The sequence below is a fragment of the Papio anubis genome, chromosome 15, assembly GCF_008728515.1.
Source record: "Papio anubis isolate 15944 chromosome 15, Panubis1.0, whole genome shotgun sequence".
Classification (NCBI taxonomy): Eukaryota; Metazoa; Chordata; class Mammalia; order Primates; family Cercopithecidae; genus Papio; species Papio anubis.
The window spans coordinates 27441646-27464929 of record NC_044990.1 but is presented as its reverse complement, the minus strand read 5'-3'; the positions used below and the strand labels follow the sequence as shown (position 1 = coordinate 27464929).

At 37.5% G+C, this 23284-nt stretch overlaps 1 protein-coding gene and 1 pseudogene across 2 annotated transcripts in view; one reads left to right on the top strand and one right to left on the bottom strand.

Moving 5' to 3' along the window:
* Nucleotides 1-23284, bottom strand: part of FNDC3A (fibronectin type III domain containing 3A) — a 218322-nt gene that overhangs the window by 144251 nt on the left and 50787 nt on the right. The window lies entirely within an intron of this gene.
* Nucleotides 1553-10828, top strand: LOC108582773 (annotated as a pseudogene).

Sequence of the window (23284 nt, the reverse complement as noted above, 5' to 3'; positions counted from 1 at the left end):
CTATCATTTTGTAAGTGCTTTTCAACTTTCTGACATGACAAATTGTTCTGAGCTCACTTTGTACCTCACCTCTGGTCCTGTTATGGGGCACAGGATTTAGAAACCGGGAACTGAAAGCTAGGTACAAATTTCATTTTTGAAAGATGGCTCTGACAGCAGTATTGAAAAAATGAAGAGTGAACCATTTCAAAAGCAAAGTTACCAATTAGAAGACTCTTAATCTGAATGGTGTGAAATAAATACTAGCTTGAGGAAAAGAGTAAAGCCATAGACAATATATTAAAAGATGAATCCTGAAAAGTCAGCAGACACTTAAACTAGTTTGCTAGGGATGACATAACAAAATACTACAGGTTAGGTGATTTAAACAATATCTGTAAAATATTTGAAGAGAGATATTCTGAGCCAAATATGAGTGACCAATGGCCCATGACACAGCCCTCAGGAGATCCTGAGAACATGTGTCCAAGGTAGTTGGGGCACAGCCTAGTTTTATACATTTTAGGGAGACATAAAACATCAAATACATGTAAGATATACATTGGTTCAATCCAGAAAGGCAGGACAACTTGAAAGGGCAGGGGGCTTCGTTATACACAGATTTAAAAATTTTCTAACTGGCAATTGGTTGAAAGAGTTATTATCAATAGAAAGGAATGTCTGGGTTATGATAAGGGGTTGTGAAGACCAAATTTTATTATGCAGATGAAGCCAGGTAGCAGGCTTCAGAGAGTATAGATTATAAATGTTTCTTATCAAATTTAAGGTCTGTTTTGATGTTAAATGCTGGTCGGCTTCCCCTAAATTCCAAAAGGGAGGAGGGTATAATAAGGCATGTCCTATCCTCCCTTCCCGTCATGCCCTGAATCAGTTTTGCAGGGTAACTTTGAAGTGCCCTGGCCAAGGGGGGCGATCTATTCAGATGGTTGGGGGACCTTAGGATTTTATTTTTGGTTTATACTGGGCAACTAGCAAGACCCCATCTCTACAAAGAAATAAAACTAGCTGGGTGTAGTGGTGCATGCTTGTATTCCCAGCTACTTGGGAGGCTGAGGCAAGAGGATTCCTTGAGCCCAGGAGGCCAAGGTTGAAGTAAGCCATGATCGTGCCACTGCACCTCAGCCTGGGCAACAGAGTGAGACCCTGTCTCTAAAAAAGAAAAAAAAAAAAGAAGAGCAAATTTCTCAACTGCCACAGTGAAATACAATGTATTAATATATGCAGAGTTTTAAGAAAACAACTATCAACCTAGAAATTAATCCTATTTCTAAACTGTAATTCAAAAAGAAAATGAAATAAAGATATCTCAGGTAAAAATTAAGAGTTTAGAACTAAAAGACCCTCACCACAAATGAACTAGAAAAAGATAGAAAAGTAGAGTGAATAGAAAAAAAAAAATGAAGTTAGAAATAAATCCAAATATAAATATAATATATAAACAGGGTGCCTGGGAAGCAGGACCTCCGAGGGGCTCAGCATTGATCCTGGGTAGGGCCAGGCAACTGCCCTTCCACCTGAAGCAGGGCTTGAGCTCCTCTCTGCCCGTGAGGGGATGCCGCTCTGGGAGAATAAGGCCACCTTGACCATGGCTATGTTGTATGCATGTCATAGAGATGTGAGTCCATCTCTGCCTTCATGTCTTCCTGGGTTCTTACTGTTCTTCTTCCCAGCCTGCCCATCCCATCTGGGGATGAGAAAGGTGAGAGTGCAGAAACATGCACTATAAGAACATGTGCCCAAGGTGGTTTGCGCACAGCCTGGAGCAGGGACATGTATGCTCAGTAAGGTTCAACACTGATTACAAGATTATGTTGAATGAAGTTTAAGTTTAATATCCTCTGTGCAATGTGTGGGGTGAGAGTGGGTCTGATAGGAATAGTCCTGAATGTATCTTCTACCTCTGATGTCTCCTTTCAGGAACCTGGCATCAATCATTACATTCTTTTTAATGGAAATGAATTATATTTTAATATACTACAGGTTGGACACTACAGATGAACTATTAAAGTTTATAATGTCAAAACTTTCTTAGACCAAAGGCATCTTTCTGTTAACTAAAAATAAAATTCTAAGTGCCCTACCTGACTAAGGACCTCTTTTAGGCCAAAGGGACCCAACTTAACCTGAAAAACTAGTTCAGACCGTGACGGGAAAGGAGTGGTTAGACATGCCTCATTATACTCTCCTCCCTTTGGAGTTCAGGCACACAACTGACCAGCATTAACATTAAAATAAGAGATCCTAAGACTGACAGAACAGACTCTTTGCAGAAATAAGATACCAAATTCCAACCTGACTCTAGTATAGCATCACATGACAGATAGCAGAGCCCTGAAAGAAACCAAAGTATTTTACCTCAAAATATATTTCTCTGACATATTTTGCAATGGCCCTACAAAGCTGTCTGTTGTGGGGGAAATTTACATTCCAGAGAATCTTCTTCCCCTTCCAGGACTTTTTCTGATTCTGAAAAGACTGGCTGAGGGTCTAGCACCTATTAAGGGTCTGAATAGGGAATATTTGCCATCTATTGCCTCTGGGGGTGGCCACATATGAGATGTCATCTACATAATAAGAACGTTGGTCTCCACAACCCCTTAACCTAGACGCTCCTTTCTATTGATTCCAGGTCTTATAATAGCTCCTTCAACCAGTAAGAAAATAGCAGAATCCACCTATGACCTATAAGCCACCCCTCAACACCCCTTGAGTTATTCCCCCTTTCCAGACCAAACCATTGTATGCCTCACATGTACTAACTGATGTCTTATGTCTCCCTAAAACATAGAAAACCATGGTACAACCAAACCACCTTGGGCACATGTTCACAGGACATCCCGAGGCTGTGTCATGAGTTATGATCTGTAACCCTAATGAAATAAATTTCTAAACTGCTAGAGACCTGTCTCAGGATTAAGATGGCAGATAGGAGGCAGAACTAGCTTGCAGCTCCCACTCAGACAGAACAGTATGTGGAGACTCATATCGTAAACTTTTGCTCCAAGAACTACCACAGAAACATACTAAGAAAGCCAAGAGAATCCACAGACCCTCTAAGGAACTGTGTCACCACTGCAGGCTCCCCAAGATGCCGAAGAACTGTGAGTCTGCTTGCTTTCTGAATGGGAGGGCTCATGATCTGGGGCAAGTACTCAGCCCTAGTCACTAGCGGCCTGGAAATAGACTCGGTGCTGTTGGGGGGTTACAGCTGGAGTGAGACTGGCCTTCAGGACCGTGGCCGACTGGGAGCAGGGTGAGGCCTGTGAGTGCCGGCTTTCCCCGACTTCCCCGGTGACCTGTATGACTCAGTAGAGGCGGCCGTAAACCCCCTGGGAATATAACTTCATTGGACTGGGAACCACACCCTCATCCCCCAGAGCAGCCACAGCAAGCCCTGCCCAAGGAGAGGCTGAGCTCAGACATGCCTATCCCTGCTCCCACCTAGTGGTCTTTCTCCACCTGCCCTTGTAGCTGAAGACAATGGTAGTAATGTCTTGGGAGCTCTATGGCCCTGCCCACCACCTGAGAAACCTGAATACTTAACCAGGTGTCCCTAGGGCAAGTTTGCATCCTCCTTGTAGGACCACAGCTGATGCACTATCGAAAGTGCCACCTCCTGGCTGTAGGCCAACCAACATAAAACCAGTACACTAAACAAAAACACAACCAAAGACCTTCACAGAGTCCACTTTACTCCCCTGTTACCTCCACCGGAGCAAGTGCTGATATCCACGGCTACAAGACCTGAAGATGGATCATATCACAGGACTCTTTGCAGACACTCCCCAGTACCAGTCTGGAGACCAGTACCTCCGCTGAGTGGCTAGACCCAGAAGATCAAAAACAAAAGTTCAGCTCTCAGGAAGCCCCATTCCTAAGAGAACAGGGAGAACACCACATCAAAGGGAGCACCCCATGGGACAAAAGAATCTGAACAGCAACCCTTCAATCCCAGATCTTCCCTCTTAACACAGTCTACCCAAATGGGAAGGATCCAGAAAAACAATTCTGGTAATATGACAAAACAAGATTCTTTAGTACCCCCAAAAGATCATACCAGCTCACTAGCAATGGATGCAAACCAAGACAAAATCTCTGAATTGCCAGAAAAAGAATTCAGAAGGTAGATTATTAAGCTAATCAAGCAGGCACCACAGAAGGGTGAAGTCCAACTTAAAGAAATCAAAAACATGATACAGGATATGAAAGAAAAATTCTTCAGTGAAATAGATAGCATACATATCGATAAAAAACAATAAAAACTTCTGGAAATCAAGGACACACTCAGAGAAATGCAAAATTCACCTGGAAAGTCTCAGCAGTAGAATCAAACAAGCAGAAGAAAGAACTTCAGAGCCTGAAGAGAAGGCTTTCGAATTAACCCAATCCATCAAAGACAAAGAAAAAAATAATTTAAAAATATGAACAAAGCCTCCAAGAAGTTTGGGACTATGTTAAACGTACAAAGCTAAGAATAATTAGTGTTCCCAAGGAAAAAGAGAAACATAAAAGTTTAGAAAATGTATTTGTGCAGATAGTCAAGGAAAACTTCTCCAGTCTTGCTAGAGATCTAGACAACCAAATACAAGAAGCACAAACAGCACCTGGGAAATTCATCACAAAAAGATTATCATCTAAGCATATAGTCATCAAGTTATCTAACGCCAAGACAAAGGAAAGAACCTTAAGAGCTGTGAGGCAAAAGCATCAGGTAACCTATAAAAGGAAAACCTATCAGATTAACAGCAGATTTCTCAGCAGAAACCCTACAAGCTACAAGGGACTGAGGTCCTGTTTTAATCTCCTTAAACAAAACAATTAGCAGCCAAGAATTTTGTATCCAGCGAAACTAAGCTTCATAAATGAAGGAAAGACAGTCTTTTCCAGACAAACAAATGCTGAGAGAATTCATTCACTACCAAGTCAGCACTACAAGAACTGCTAAAAGGAACTCTAAATCTTGAAACAAATCCTCAAAATACACCAAAATAGAATCTCCTTAAAGCATAAGTTTCACAGGACCCTATATAACAATAACAATAACACAATGAAAAAAAAAACAAAAACAAAAAAAACCACACAAGATATTCAGGCAACAAATAGTACAACAACTAGAACAGTATCTCACATCTCAATACTATCATTGAATGTAAATGGCCTAAATGCTCCACTTAAAAGATACAGAATAGCAGAACAGATAAGAATTCACCAACCAAGTTTCTGCTGTCTTTAGCAGACTCACCTAACATATAAAGACTAACACAAACTTAAGGTAAAGGTGTGGAAAAAGACATTCCATGCAAATGTACACCAAAAGTAGGAGTAGTAGCAGCTATCCTTGTATCAAACAAAACAAACTTCAAAGCAACAGCAGTTTAAAAAGACAAAGAGAGACATTATATAATGATAAAAGGACTACTCCAAAAGGAAAACATCACAATTCTAAATATATATGCACCTAACACTGGAGCCCCCACATTTATAAAACAATTACTACTAGACCTAAGAAATGAGATAGACGGCAACACAATAATAGTGGGAAACTTTAATACTCCACTGACAGCATTAGACAGATCATCAAGACAGAAAGTCAACAAAGAAACAATGGACTTAAATTATACCCTACAACAGATGGACTTAACGGATATTTACAGAACATTCTACCCAGCAACTGCAGAATATATACTCTATTCATCAGTACATGGAACATTCTTCAAGATGGACCATATGATAGACCACAAAACAACTTTCAGTAAATTTAAGAAAACTGAAATATACCAAGTATTCTCTCAGACCACAGTGGAATAAAATTGGAAATCAACTCCAAAAGGAATACTCAAAACAATGCAAATACATGGAAATTAAATAACCTGCTCCTGAGTGATCACTGAGTCAAAAATGAAATCAAGATGGAAATTAAAAACTTCTTTGAACTGAACGATAATAGTGACACAATCTATCAAAACCTCTGGGATACAGCAAAAGCGACACTAAGAGGAAAGTTCATCATATTAAATGTCTACATCAAAATGTCTGAAAGAGCACAAATAGACAATCTAAGTTAGTTTACACCTCATGGAACTGGAAAAACAAGAACAATTCAGACCCAAACTCGGCAGAAGAAAAGAAATACCAAACATCAGAGTGGAACTAAATGAAATGGAAACAAACAAAAAACTACAAAACATAAATGAAACAAAAAGCTGGTTCTTTGAAAAGATAAATAAAAGTGATAGACCATTAGCAAGATTAACCAAGAAAAGAAGAGAGAAGGCTGACTGTGGTGGCTCACGCCTTTAATCTCACCCTTTGGGAGGCCAAGACGGGCGGATCATGACCAGCCTGGTCAACATGGTGAAACCCTCTCTCTACTAAAAATACAAAAATTAGCCAGGCAGAGTGGCACATGCCTATAAACTCAGCTACTCAGGAGGCCGAGGCAGGTGAACCACTTGAACCTGGGAGGCAGAGGATGCAGTGAGCTGAGATCCCGCCACTGCACTCCAACCTGAGCAACAGAGGAAGACTCCATCTCAAAAAAAAAAAAAAAAAAAAAGAGAGAGAGAGAGAAAAGAAGAGAAGAGAGATGATCCAAATAAGCTCAACTAGAAACACAACGAAGCTATTACTACTGATATCACAGACATACAAAAGATTATTCAAGGCTACTATGAACACCTTTATGTGTATAAATTAGAAAACCTAGAGGAGATGGATAAATTCCTGGAAATATATAGCCTCCTAGAATAAACCAGGAAGATGAAGAATCTCTGAACAGACCAATAACAGGCAGAGAGGCTGAATTGGTAATGAAAAAAACTGCAAACAACAACAAAAAAGGCCAGGACCAGATGGATTCACAGCTGAATTCTATCAGACATTCAAAGAAGAATTGGTACCAATCTTATTGACACTATTCCAAAAGAAAGAGAAAAGGGGAATCCTCCTGAAATCATTCTATGCAGCCAGTATCACCCTAATACCAAAACCAGGGAAGGACAAAACAAAAAAAAGAAAACTACAGACCAATATCCCTGATGAACACAGAGGCAAAAATCCTCAACAAAATACTAGCTAACCACCGAATCCAACATCATATTAAAAAGATAATCCACCATGATGAAGTGGTTGTCATACCAGGAATGCAGGGATGGTTTAACATACATAAGTCAATAAATGTGACACACCACATAAACAAAATTAAAAACAAAAATCACATGATTATCTCAATAGATGCAAAAAAAGCATTTGACAAAACCCAGCATCTCTTTATGATTAAGACAGCAAAATCAGCATAGAAGGGACATACCTTAAGGTAATAAAAGCCATCTATGACCAACCCACAGCCAACATTATACCGAACAGGAAAAAGTTGAAAGTACTCCCCCTGAGAACTGGAACGAGACAAGAACACCCACTTTTACCACTTCTATTCAACATAGTAGTGGAAGTCTTAGCCAGAGCAATCAGACAAGAGAAAGAAATAAAGGGCATCCAAATTAGTGAAGAGGAAGTCAAACTGTTGCTGTTTGCTGATGATATGATCATACACCTAGAAAACCCTAAAGACTCATCCAAAAAGCTCCTAGACCTGGTAGATGAATTCAGCAAAATTTCAAGATACAAAATTAATATACACAAATCAGTAGGTCTGCTATACACCAACAGCAACCAAGCAGAAAATCAAATCAAGAACTCAACTTCTTTCACAATAGCTGTAAAAATATAAAACACTTAGGAGATACCTAACCAAGGAGGTGAAAGATCTCTACAAGAAAAGCTATAAAACACTGCTGAAAGAAATCACAGATGACACAAATACAAACACATCCCATGCTCATGAATTAATATTACTATACAGAACACTGGGTAGAATATTGTAAAATGACCATACAGCCAATAGCAATCTACAAATTCAAAGCAATTCCCATCAAAATACCACCATCATTCTTCACAGAACTTAAAAAAAAATCCTAAAATTCATACAGAACCGAAAGAGAGCCTGCATAGCCAAAGCAAGACTATGGAAAAAGAACAAATCTGGAAACATTACATTACCCGATTTCAAACTATACTATAAGGTCACTAAAACAGCATGGTACTGGTATAAAAATAGGCACACAGATAATTGGAGTAGAATAGAAAACCCAGAAATAAAGCCAAATACTTACAGTCAACTGATCTTCAACAAAGTAAACAAAAACGTAAAGTGGGGAAATGACATCCTATTCAACAAATGGTGTTGGGATAATTGGGAAGCCACATGTAGAAGAATGGAACTGGATCCTCATCTCTCACTTTATACAGAAATCAGTTCAAGATAAATCAAAGTCTTAAATCTAAGACTTGAAACGATAAAAATTCTAGCAGATAACAATGAGAAAAAACCCTTTTAGATATTGGCTTAAGCAAAGACTTCATGACCAAGAATCCAAAAGCAAATGCAACAAAAACAAAGGTTAATAGATGGGACTTAATTAAACTAAAAAGCTTTAGCACAGCAAAAGAAATAATTCAGAGTTAGCAGACAACCCACAGAGTAGGAGAAAATCTTCACAATCTATATATATGACAAAGGACTAATATCCAGAATCTACAAAGAACTCAAACAAATCAGCAAGAAAAAAAAAAACAATCCCATCAAAAAGTGGGCTAAGGACATGAACAGACAATACTCGAAGATACACAAATGGCCGACAAGCCTACAGAAAAATGCTCAACATCACTAATGATCAGAGAAATGCAAATCAAAACCACAGTGCGACTCCTGCAAGAATGGCTATAACCAAAAAATCAAAAAATGATAGATGCTTTTCACTGTTGGTGGGAATGTAAACTAGTATAACCACTATGGCATGGAAAACAGCATGGAGATCCCTTAAAGAACTAAAAGGAAATCTGCTGTTTGATCTAGCAACTCCACTACTAGGTATCTACCCAGCGGAAAGGAAGTCATTGTACGAAAAAGATACCTGCACATGCATGTTTATAGCAGCACAATTTGCAGTTGCAAGAATATGTAACCAACCCAAATATTCATCAATCAACGATGAATAAAGAAAATGTGGTATGTATACACCGTGGAATACTACTCGGGCATTAAAAAAATAAAATAATGGCACTTGCAGCAACCCGGATGGAACTGGAGACGATTATTCTAAGTGAAGTAACTCAGGAATGGAAAACCAAATGCATGTTCAGTTTAAGGCATAAGAGTGATACATTGGATTTTGGGGACTCAGAGGAACGTGTTGGCGGAGGTGAGGGATAAAAGACTACACACTGGGTACAGTGTATACTGCTCGGGTGATGGGTGCACCAAAAGCTTAGAAATTACCATTAAAGAATGTATTCAGGTAATCAAACACCAACTGTTTCCCAAAAACCTATTGAAATAAAAACATTTTTCTTAATTTTTTAAAAAGAGACTTGCCTTAGATAGTTTTTGGTTTACATTCCACAAAGATGGAAGACTGGGTAGACTCATCATGTGATGATTTTTCAGAGAACAGGGAGAACACTATTACTACACATTAGGTGTGAATCACTCATGTCATACAAGAAAAAAATGTTAGAAAGTAATAGATTTCCATGTAGAAAAAAAAGTTATCTTCCTTAGAACAGATTTATCTCTAAAAAATTTAAAAGAATATCTGCCTAAAAATGAATTATGGGTGGATAAATATAAACCAGAAACTCTGCATGAACTTGATGTGCGTAAGATAAATGAAGTTGAAACCTGGATGAAAGTTCGTCTTAGAAAGGCAACCCAAACAGGGTGTATCTATCTTATTCATAACAAGTCCTCTTAGATGTGGAAAGAATTACTATAAAAATACTACCAAAGAAGCATGGTATTCAAGAACAAGAGTGGATTAATCCAGTTGTAACAGACTTCCAAAAAGATTGTTTCAAGATGTTTAATCCTGAATCAAGTTGCCTTATATTTCCCTATCAGTCTTAGATCTCAGTTTACAAAGAGTTGTTACTAAGGGCAACAAAGTATCGCAAGTTATATATGCTTGGAGATGATCTGAGGACTGATAAGAACATAATTTTGGTTGAAGATTTACCTGATTAGTTCTGTTGAGATTCTGATACTTTACATGAAGTTCTAAGAAAGAATGTGCAGATTGGTCGATGTCCTCTTATATTTATAATTTCTGACAGTCTCAATGGAAATAATTAAAGGTTATTGTTTCCCAGAGTAATTCAAGAAGAGTGTTCTATCTCAAATATTAGCTTCAACCCTGTGGCAACAACAATTATCATAAAATTTCTTAATTGAATACTGACTTTAGATGGTAATAAGAATAAAGGAAAAAGTATTGTCCCTGATAAAAACTTCTCTAGAATTGCTCTGTCAAGGATGTTCTGGCGATATCTGAAGTGTAAGAAACAGCCTCCAGTTTTCTCCTTCAAAAGAAAAGAACAATTTATTTGACAATGGGGAAAAAAAAAAAAAAAAGGTCTGTCATTAAAATCAGACGCTGTGCTGTCAAAATCAAAACAAAGAAAACATCCTGACAGGGTTTTTGAAAATCAAGAGGTCCAAGCTATTGGCGGCAAAGTTGTTTCTCTGTTTCTCTTCAGAGCTTTGGGAAAAACTGTATCGTAGAAGAGCATCCTTAACAGAACTAGACTCACCTTTATTGTCTTCTCATTTAAGAGAGTATGGTATAGGATACATTACTTGTTCAATTTGAGGAAGAGGTAGAAATGTCACACATGCCAGGAGGGTTATTTATTTAATTTATATCTTCACCAAAACTACACAGCTTTTTTTTTTAATGAAAGTAGATATCTTGGCTGGGTGTGTGGTGGCTAACACCTGCAATCCCAGCACTTTGGGAGGCTGAGGCGGCACCCCTGAGTCAGGTGTTTCATGGACTCAACATGATGAAACTCCGCCTCTACTAAAAATTACAAAAATTAGCTGGCTACAGGGTGGCACACTCCAGTCCCAGCCACCGGGAGGCTGAGGCAGGAGGAACTGCTTGAACCCGAGACAGGAGGCCAGAAGAATGAGATTTAAGGCACCCACCGCATCCACACAGAGTGGACAGAGGAGATCCATTAAAAAGAATGGAAACCGAGATGAAAAAGGAGGAAGGAGGGAAATGGAAAGGAAAGGAAAGGGAAAGGAAAGGGAAGGGGAAAGGGAAGGGAAGGGAAAGGAAAGGAAAGGAAAGGAAAGGAAAGGAAGGGAAGGAAAGGAGTGGAAAGGAAAGGAAAGGAAAGGGAAAGGAAAGGAAGGAAGGAAAGGAAAGGAAAGGAAAGAAAGGAAAGGAAAGGGAGTGGAAGGAGTGGAAGGAAAAGGAAGGAAAGGAAAAGGAAAGGAAAGGAAAAGGAAAGGAAGGAAAGGAAAGGAAAGGAAAAGGAAAGGAAAGGAAAGGGAAGGAAAGGAAAGGAAGGAAGGAGTGGAAAGGAAAGGAAGGAGGAAGGAAGGAAAGGAAAGGAAAGGAAAGGAAGGAAAGGAAAGGAAGGAAAGGAATGGATGGAAGGACAAAGGAATGGATGGAAGGACAGTGGAAGAATAACACTCTTAAAAGTACTGAAAAAAATGGCCTGGCAACAAAAGCACTTTTTCTGACTTCTGCCTACCAGCTTTATGCTTCCAAACTTCGCTATCGCTATATCTTGTTCTGTTAACCATTCAAATGAGAAATCAAGCTCAGATTTCTTTTTTTTTTTTTTCCCCTTGAGACGGAGTCTCACTTTGTTGCCCAGGCTGTAGTGCAGTGACGTGATCTCAGCTTACTGCAACCTCCGCCTGCCAGGTTCAAGTGATTCTCTTGCCTCAAACTCCCAAGTAGCTGGGCTACAGGTGCGTGCCACCACACCTGACTAATGTTTTGTATTTTTAGTAGAGACAGGGTTTCACCATGTTGGTCAGGCTGGTCTCAAACCCCTGACCTGGTGATCCGCCCGCCTTGGCCTCCCAAAGTGTTAGGATTACAGGTGTGAGCCACCACGCTCGGCCTCAGATTTCTTTGATCCAAGAAATTGGAAAGCTCCCTCTGGAGCAACACTTTGGAAGATTGAAAATGGAAGCCCTACTTGACAGGGAGCACGGAATAATAGACTCTGACAGCAGAGAGGAGGCACAGCTTAATGGAGGACAGCTTGTAGACGAAGCTCTGGGTGAACTCACTCAAACCACTGAACCCAAAACCTGGTATCTTTGAGTCAGAATAGTGGGAATGAACTACCTGCCAACCAGCCTCTGCCCTTTTCATCCCAAGGAGACATGGAAGAAGACACGACAATAGAAGACTATGAGAATGATGGGATATGGAAACCAGTCTGCTAATTAGAATGCTACGTAAAGGATTCATTTTACTTTTATTCAGTGGTTTTGGAAAGAGTTACTATGCTTTTCTGTTAAACTACAAACAATTTGTTAATTCTTCACTCTTACAGTATTTCATTAGAAAGAACTGACTCTTCTGTCATCTATATGTAGATGATCAAGTCTTCAGGTCATCTCTTCATTTTTTCTACAGTATTTATTTAATGTTTTGAGTTGCTGAAGGAGAGGGGTCAATGGATATGAAGTGTGCTTCATCATTACGCCAAATATCAGAAAATGTGAAGGAATAATCCAGAATACAAAAAATTTATGGGGGATTGTAAATATAAATTATAAAGCATTGTAGAAGGCAATCATTATTATAAATAAACCTTAAGACTTAGAAAAAAAATGGCCAAAGTTTTGCTTATTTAAAAAAAGAGAAAATCAAATTGAATTAAAAAAATTACAAGGATCACACTCCAATCACACTATCATGACAGGCTGTTTTAACACTTATCTCTGTGATTAACAGAACAAGCAGACAAAATATTATCAAGGATACAGAATATCAGAACAACATCATCAATTAGTTTGACCTAAATGATCTTGGAAAGAACCCCGCACCTAACAATTTAAATATATACTTTCATTTCAAGCACATAAAGAAGTGGAACAAAAAAAAATTTAAGAATGGGCCACATAGAACACCATAAATCAAGTTTCACAAATTTCAAAGAAATTAGTATTAAATGTCTTCAATGTACACATAAGTTAAAAATAAAATAATTTTTTAAAAGCTTAGAAATACGTTTGCAGGCTGGGTCCAGTGACTCACACCTGTAATTCCAACACTTTGGGAGCCAAGGCGGGACGATACCTTGAGCCCAGGAGTTCAAGACCAGCCTAAGCAACACAGTAAGACCCTGTCTCTACAAAACATTAAAACAAAATTTGGCTGGGTGTGGTGGCACACATTTATAGTCCCAGCTACTTGAGAGGCTGAGGGGGGAGGATTCTTTGAGTCCAGGAGGTCAAGGCTGCAGTGAGCCTTGATTATACTACTGCATTCCAGTCTGGGTGACAGAGTGAGACCTTGGCTCTCAAAAAGCAAAAACATAAAATGTCTGTAAACGTTTCAATAATTCATAAGCCAAAGAAGAAATTATAATGAATAATAGAAAAGGAACAGAAACGAACGTAACCAAAACATTCTACAGTTAAACCTTAGGATGCAAACAACACTGTATTTATCAAAAAATTCAGACCTCTAAATACTTACAACGAAAATTAATTTTTTTTGAGACAGGGTCTCTGTTGCCTAGGCTGGAGTACAGGGGCACAACTGTGGTTCACTGTAGTCTCAGCTTCTCTGGCTCAAGCAATCCTCCCACCTCAGCCACCCAAGTATCATAGCTGGGACCACAGGCATGCAGCATCATACCTCATTAATTTTTTCTATTTTTTGTAGTGACAGGTTCTCACTATGTTGCCTAGGCTAGTCTTAAATTTCTGGGCTCTAGCGATCCTCTCACTTTGGCCTCCCAAAGTGCTGGCATTACAGGTGTGAGCCACTGTACCCAGCTGAAAATTAGTATGTTAAGTGTCCAACTCAGTGAGAAAAGGCATAGCTAATCCAAAGAAAATAAAAGGAAGGAAACAAAAATATGAGCAGAAATAGCGAATCAGAAAACAAAGAAATGCTAGAAGATGATAAAATAGTTGTAAGAGTAATCAGAGTCACCAAGATAACAAAGAGTAATCAAAGATAACCAAGAGAAAAAATTAAAAAAAAAAAATACTTACCTTTTCAAGCCTGGGACTTTTCCCCCCCAAGAAGATACTCAAATTTTGGAGGATTTGATGCAAGTAGATGGCTTTACAATGGATTTTATAAATATCTTTCTATTAACATATAAGTTGTATTTAGGGGAATATTAAAATTATGGTTCTTCTCCCAAGATCTTCATAAGGCTGGCTCCTTTTTACTCCCGTATCTCAGATGTCATCTCCTCAGAAAGATGTTCCCTGACAACCAAATTGTAGGGTATATATACCCCTCACATATATTTTATTTTTTACCTAGTACTTATCACTATCTGAAATTATTTTGTGCAATTATTTGGTTTTATAATGAGTGGTTTCCACTCCACTAGAATAAAAGCTCACTATGAAACCAAACACTTCAACTTGTCTTATAAAATTCCATACCCTAGAGCCTGGCTGATAACAGGTTTTCTTTCTTTTCTTTCTTTTTTTTTTTTTTTTTTTTGAGACAGAGTCTCGCTCTGTTGCCCAGGCTGGGGTGCAGTGGCGTGACCTTGGCTCATCGCAACCTCCGCCTCCTAGGTTCAAGCAAATCTCCTGCCTTAGCCTCCCGAGTAGTTGGGATTACAGGCGCCCACCACCATGCCCAGCTAATTTTTGTAGTTTTAGTAGACATGCGGTTTCGCCACGTTGGCCAGGCTGGTCTCACACTCCTGACCTCAGGTGATCCGCCGTCTCAGCCTCCCAAAGTGCTGGGATTACAGGCATGAGCCACCATGCCTAGTCCACAATAGGTTTCCAATAAACTTCTGTTCAAAGAATAAACAACTGCAGAGTGAGGACTACGAAGTGTGTGGAACTGATTAATTCATTCAACAATCAATTACTAAGGTCTTATAACGTGAGGTTTTTTGCTAGATAACTGGGATAGAGTAGTAAACAAAACAGACAAAACTAACTGCTTTCACAGTATGGCAGAGAAACAGTCACAGGATTCAAGTTAGGTCACTGAGTAATACCAACTGAAATAGTTATTTTAGGGAATTATTAAAAGACTAAATTGAAAATATGAGATGAGAAGAAATTAACATACACAGATGTGTATGTTGTATGTACTGTCGCCAACATGCCAGATTAAACCAGGGCTACTTTGTAATAAAGGTCCCTGTCTAAATGCTAAGCTCACTCACAGTTTTCTGGCAAATAATCAAACTTTTGGCCGGCTCCAGAACACAGGACTCATATATCTTCAAATTCTCTGGATTCCTGTGCTATTTTACATCCATCTGCCACAAATGCAGTGGCATTTTCCATAATCTTGTTATAATAGTACAATATGATGAGCAGAGAGAAGAGTGAAAGGAGAACTACAAATTAACTAGCTATTTTATCTGAGATAAAATATGTCAAAAAAAAAAAACTGTTTCCAGCATAATCATAAATGAAATGACTACAAAAATCCTGTAAACCAAGTAACTCTTAGAAGTGTGACAGGTGAGGAACCCTGGTAAATTATCCATCACTCTATTATTCTTATCATTGATGTCTCTATTTGCACAAGGGTATATTATAGAGCACATTTTGCAAATATACTATCATAAAATGATTATAAAGTACTTTATTAGACTTTTAAAAACTAAATCCTTCAATATCTTTAAATTTCATAGAAACAAATAACTATACTCTTAAGTTTGCACTTATCTCAAATGCACTGCTGATCTTACAACTCCCAACCATTTTAAAGAATCAGAGTTCAGATTGGACAGTTTCATTATACCATTTGTAAAAATTCTGCAATATGTTTCTCTCTTCAGTTTCTTTCACTTCCTTCATTTCTAGCAACAGATTTGTTGGCACTTTTAAGACCCTTCAATAATGGGTGAGTAGGCAATTGATAAAAGTTATTGTCTGAATATATGCCAACAGTCCAACTTCAAGCATCTTAAACAGAGATGTATACAATTAGTGAGCATTTTTAGTGTTTCCTGAATTTAATTATTCAGTACTACTAATAATTACATTACTTCTTGAATAACAGATAAACATATGCTTAAAACATGTTTTTGGTAAGGTGGCTACTACCAAAGGGCAGATAAGAATTTATCATGACTGTAAATAATTGCCCTGCCATGTAGACTTTTAAGTTATTCTTACAAGTGTCCTATGATGACACATGAAAATATGTACACAAAACTGTTACATTAAAAAATAACAGGGCCAGCACGGTGGCTCACGCCTGTAATCCCAGTACTTTGGGAGGCCGAGGTGGGCAAATCACCTGAGGTCAGGAGTTCAAGACCAGCCTGGCCAACATGATGAAACCCTGTCTTTACTAAAATTACAAAATTAGCAGGGTGTGGTGGTGCATGCCTGTAATCCCAGCTACATGGGAGGCTGAAGCAGGAGGATCGCTTGAATCCAGGAGGCAAAGGTTGCAGTGAGCCAAGATTGTGCCATTGCACTCCAGCCTGGGCAAAAAGAACGAAACTCCATCTCAGGAAAAAAAAATAAAAAATAAAAAACAAAACAAAACAAAAAAACCAGAGAAAGTATGATAATGAAAATGTTACTGACTAAAGTTATAAATATGCCCAGTATATATGTTAGTTAAGACTACAAAAATATAGAAAAAATATGATTAAAATTTAATGCTCACTACAGTTCTTAATAAACAATAAAAAAAATACAATGGCTTGGAGAAGTTACAGAAGAGGATAGATAAGATTTAAGAGGCTCATATATAAAATTATTTACTTGAGGGAGAAAACTAAGTTTCAAAAAAGCAGGACAGCAGCAAAAGATATCTCTGATGTGAGGAAGGACAAGAGAGCATGGATACCAGAGACAAACAAGCCTGATAGGAACCTCCAAACAAACAGAGCATACAGCTTGGGAAAAGTTAGAGTTAAGTGATGTCTGAGATATCATTTAGTACAATTTAGATTTTTAAAAAATAAATTAACAGAAAATTATTGGTATTATTCAAAAGACTGGTATTATAGAAAAGATTACGCCTATGCATAAATTATACCTTACTAACTTTGAAAAATATTATTTTACATTCCAATGGTAATACACAATTCCTTGGTCCCCTACTTCAATTTTGCTTAATTTCTGTCAGTCTAAGTTTCTTACATACAAAAGAGAATAAGAAAAATAACAACCTTACATCTGACCCACAGCACCACCAAAATCTATCAGATGAGAAGATGTGCACCAGATGGAAGGGATGTTGTCTTAGAATCATCCTGGGACTTTTTCAAAATACTGTATATGTATTCAGGTCCCTCTCTGGTGGGTGAAGAATCTATATTTTTCCCCTAACTTCTTGTTCACCTATATTTTTGCAAAAAAAATCTACAAAACCAAATTACAGAAAAAAAATTAAAGAAAAATGTTTATGAATGGCATCAGTTTTATAGATATAAGTTAACTTTCTCGCCTCATCCCAAAAGGAATATGACTTGCATTCTTCACAAACATTGTTAGGTCTGAGAACAACAAAGTAAACACCTCACACCTCCATTTCTAAAACTTGGTGAAGGATTTAGTAGATACAGTAAGAAAATCAATCCAGAATTCAAAAACATATATTCATGTTTCCAATATTTACAAAAAAGTTATCTTGGCTATTGCATTAATTTGATAGGTTTGCCATAAAAAAGAACCACAGAAATTTTCTCACAATTTTGAATGCTAGAAGTCTCAGAGCAAGGTGTTGGCAAGATTATTTTCTTCTGCAGTCTTTCTCCATGATGTGTAGATGGCATCTTCTCCCTGTGTCTTCCCTCTGTATGTGTCTATGTCCTAATTTCCTGTTCTTATAAGGAAACCAACCATATCGGATTGGGGCTCACCTTCTCTTTAGAGGGGGAAAATGATATGGACAGGAGACAGGAAAATAGTGGGCAGAAGAGGGCAGTTCCTTGGCAAAGGACCCACCCTCAAGCCTGGATACCTGTGGCCCTAAGTGAGAACAGGCATTCCTGCTTTCATGCCCAAAAAGTTGTCTTTTGACCCACTGTACCCCCTTATCCTGTACCCATATAAATCCCAAACCCCAGGCTCCAGAAGGAGATGAGCAGACAAACAGCAGAACAGCGTGGCAGAGAAGGAGCACCTGAACACCAAGAATTCGGTGGGGACAATCAGAGAAGAGAGTTTGGCCGCTGGACAGCCAAACTCCAGGGGAAGATAATCTTCCCTCTCGGTACCCTTCCACCTCCCCATCCATCCTGCTGAGAGCCACTTCTACCACTCAATAAAGCCCCCACATTCACTCTTCAAGTCCTTATTCTTCCTGGACTCCGCACAAGAACCTGGGTGCCAAGAAGGCACCTAAGCCATCTGTGTACGGCAAAGGTAAAAGAGTGCACCGCAGCACACCCACTTGGGCTTTGGGAGTCGCAGGCACCCACCCGTAGACACTACCGTGGGGCCAGAGCCCAACATGCTTGCTCTGTCTGGCTCCTGCACCTGCCCATCTGCGAGCTCCCGCTCCCATAAGGGGTTGGAGCTCTCCGTGGCTGAACAGAGAGGCACACCTCTGTTGCATGTCCTGCGAGCGGGGTGGGGCCAGGGAACTCTCCCCTTTCACTCTGTCTCCAAATACAGTTACATTCTGAGGTACTGAAGATACTGAAGGTGAGGACTTCGACATATCAATTTTGGGTTGTGGCAAGGGGTGAGGGGGAACATGACAATTCTGCACATAACAACCCCCAAGTTACAGAAAGCACATAAACATTTGGAATGCCTAATTCTTTATTTCTTCCTTATCCAACTGTTCCTTTATGTTTGCTGTGGTTGGTAGCAATAATAAACGAGAAAATCCTCTGTGCCTTGTATCCTTGAATGATAGTTAATAACATACATTTAGCAATAGTTAGCTAAGCCAAACCATTCATTCCTCCAACCCATGGTTAAAGGTCTTTAAATTACTTCAGCATTCATGGGGTTCTTGTGACGATTAAATGAGTTAACATATAATAAGTGCATAGGACAGTGACTGGCATATAATAGGCACTATCTATGCACATATTAGCTGTTATTATAAGTGCTGTATGAGTAGCTCTTAGTATTATTATTTTTTATCAATATAGATCTTTCAATTTAAGGACTTGCCTCTAGCCTAGCCAAGTGGACACACATGAAAGAGAATATACCTAGAACACAATGCTTATGAGAGTTCTCCTGAACTGGTCCAGGATCTGCATACTCCTTACTTTTCATATTTTCCTATGCTGATCCTTTAGCTTTCCAGATACCCATCTACTCTACTCCTTTCAATGTAGTGTTCTAATGGTCAATAGCTTCACCTTTATTTTCTGGTCTGTGACTGACTTACTATTCTTTGGCACGACAATTAGTTCGGACTTGATTTCTGCTAATATTTTCCTAAACAGGGCTTCTCAACCACTATGACTGTGAACATAGAATTTCTTCTTCAGAAAACTCTACTCATCCTTCAAGATTCTGACATCCTAAAGCAAAGTTATATTATTCCCATTCTAAGGTTCAAAGCACTCTGTATATCCTTCTATTATGACACTTAGCACTAAATTGTATTTAGTTGTTTACAAGATGTCACCTCCACTACAACACAAGCCTTTCATAAGACTTCAATCTATTTTTACATTTACAGCAACTAAAGTGGTACATTTAGACCTCAATCTGTTTTTGTAGTCACAGAGACTATAGTACATTTACAAAAACATAGGTTGAATAAATGTTTGCTGAATTAACTACTGTCCATCTCCAAATGACTCCTAAATCCTTTCCTCCAGCTTCAACACCAGTGCTGTCTGATAGAACTTTCTGTGATGACAGAAATGTCCTATAGCATTTGTGCTGTCTGATATAATAGCCTCTAGTTGTATGTGGCTATTGAGCACTTGAAATGTGACTAGTAGGGATGAGAAACTGAATTTGCAATTTTATTTAACTCTAGTAGTTTAAATAGCCACATGTGGTTAATGGCTACTGTATTAGACAATGTATCTCAGGATGCCCTGAGCTTTAAAATTCCATTTTCAACTACTTTCTGGATTTATTCACCTTGATAAACTGCAGGTACCTCCATCTCACTATGTCTAAATTTGAACTAATTATCTGAGTTTCCTGAGAAGTTAAGCTAGAAAATTCATTTCACTTGAACATCCTGTCAATTCACAAATATGTCTAAATTATTTATACATTAAAGTGCTATTAAATTAACTTGATCACATGAACTTTGAATTAAGCTTTATCTATACTTGGCTAGATCTTGTCAATCTGTAGACTGACAGGCTTATATAACATATTTCAGCTGAAGTCAAAATAGAAATTAAGATTTGCAAATAAAAGATAAGAATATTATCAAACTAATGAATTTGAATTTGGATGTTTAGTTCCATGATGGATAATAACTCAACCTAAGTAAGAATATATGCTTGATACCAGCATATAGACAAACAACTGAGAAGAGTCAACCAATTGCCCATTTAATTCATTTATCTGGCAAACAATTAATGGGCAACTACTATATGTTAGGCACTCTTTGAAGAGCTGGGGATACAAGGATGAATCAGTAAGAGAGAGAGTTACAGCCAATTACAATACTAAACAGTATATAGGGTATAATATGTGGTAATTAGAAAATATTTTTTTTCCTGTTTAGGCTCATTTGTCTTCATACTTGTTTCCACAGAAATAAAGTCATTTTGATAGAAAAGATAAATCAATTCTGAGTCAGACTATTCTACATTCAAATTCTACTCTATAACTTAATAGGTGTGCAGCTTTTAATTTAACTGTAAACTTTAGTGACTTTTCTACAAAGGGAAATTCTGTATATTCTGTATGTCAACATACTGCCTCACATACGGGAGATTCTTAAAATATAATGAGGCATTATCCCATATATACACATTTATAGACAATGTCTGCATATATGTACATACAGTGTATATATATGCAACTAAGGATTTGTGTTCTCATTTATTTCAGAAAGGCTTATAAGTAGATCTGTTCTTCATTCTCTTACTAATCCTACTAAAAAGTGTCATTACCTGCACATGGGTGCCATGTATCTCATTGAACATATATACATGTGTGGGTTGGCAATAAATCTTTCTTTCTAAAGCCAGTTCTATTAAAAAGTCAGACTTAAAATGTTTCCACTTAAAATTATTTTAAAGAAAAAAACACAAAGATTTTACAGTAATTAGAATATTAGCATCGATTCCAATTTCCAGGTGTCATTTGGGTTTGCATGTTTTTTAACCATTCTACCATTCTTTAAAAACTGATATTCAAAATAAGTCCAGGGTATCAAGATTACTAAAGGGGATAATTACAGTATCACAGCTTAAAGTTGTGTTTTACTTTATTGTTAACAAAGCACTTTCATGCTCATTTACTTTGTTCATTTTAGGATTGAGTTTAAAATATGAATTCACTGTTCGCATAGCTTATATTTGAGCAATAACATGTACCCCCTTAACATGTAATGCTTCCAGTATAAACTGCCTGCATTTGAACATAAACTAACTTATTTTTTTAATAAAATTTCTGCCTTGTCTTAATAAAGTAAGTTTTATCTTAAATGCTGATAGTCTCTTCACAGAAGAATAAGTTTTCTTACATAAACTGCATCAATATATCAAAAGCAATTCATTATGCTCATTAAAACTCAAAAACACAGGTTTTCATAATGCAATTTAGAATTAAAACAATTAGTATCTCACAACATAATAGGATCACGTCAAAATAAGTTATTGAAGTAATTCTAAGTTTCAGAAGTTTTGTGATGAAAGTTATATGGGTAACAAATACTGTTAAGTTATTTCAAACTCTGCAACAAATTACCCAAATGGTAAGTGTGTGTACCTGTATGAAACAGTCATTTCAACCATACTAACAAATTAACTAAAATATAATTACTTAGAACATTCTTTAAAGGTGAATAATTAGTGTCTGTAAAAGTTATGTTTCAGGTGTCTTACAGCAGTCTGTAAGAGCTTTCTTCGTAAGACAGCTTCTGAAAATTTCCACATTTATAATTTCACAAGGAGTGCAGCTGGACTGATCATTCTCAATAAATTCATAAACTCTGAAATTCTATATTCAAATTGTAAAAATTCTAAATATACTAGAAAAACAGCGTTTTACAGACTCCACAAATTTTAACTTCATGGCAATATGCTATAATTATTTTAGCAATAAATGTAATCTATAAGCTAAAATAACTTCATTTATAAATAATTTACATATTTAAAGTATTAGTGTCCTGACAGTTTTAACTACAAAGTGGTTTTTACAATTTTTTTTCATTTAAATAACAGAATTTTTTCAAAATTAATCTATAACTATTGATTTAATAAAATTATTCGGTGGTAAAAGGTTAATAGTTTTAAGTTTACCCTAAAACTGGTAAATCTGTAGCTCTTATGCTCTATTAATCAGCGCCTACATTAAAAAACAGTAATATGATCTTACTCCTTGACCGACAAATACAAAAGATTTAAGTATAAATTATAAAATATGACTGAAGTATTATATCATAAACTTGCTTATCTACTAAAGCCACTTCTAAAACCCACTTAACTTACTGTTGGTTACATTCTCTGATTTTTTTCATTCAACTGCTGCTTCCACAGGTACCAACAGCTGCTGTAAGATTCAACAGCTTCTTCTCCAGAAATCTATTCCAATTTGTTTCAATTCACTGAATACTAAGGTAATTTTCACAGGCAAGTTGGACCTCACATTGTCCTTCATCTAACAAATCACCCTTTACAAACTCTATTCTGGTGGCATCTTATGTCATTTTATACTTACCCAGTGAAAATACATGTAGAGAAAGGATGTTAAACATACAACTGATTACCAGTACACTCATCAATACCTACCTCAAACCTCATTTTCTATCAAATTATCCAATATACAGTAGGCTTACTGTTGTACGTGAATATATCCAGTCACCATAGCAACCAAATCAACAAAGAACTGCAGTAGCATCTGCTTCTAAATAATCCAATGTCAGTTAACAAGTTAGAATTTAAGAGTATGCTGATTACAAATATATTTTAAAGTCACATTTTTAGTTATTTTGTTTTTGCTCTGATCTTGGAATATGTCAGTATATGTGCAGTTTATATATGTATATATAAAAGAAACAAGCATCAGTGTACAAACCCCATACACCTAGAAATAGCCTATTAATGCTTTAATTCTAAAACTGAC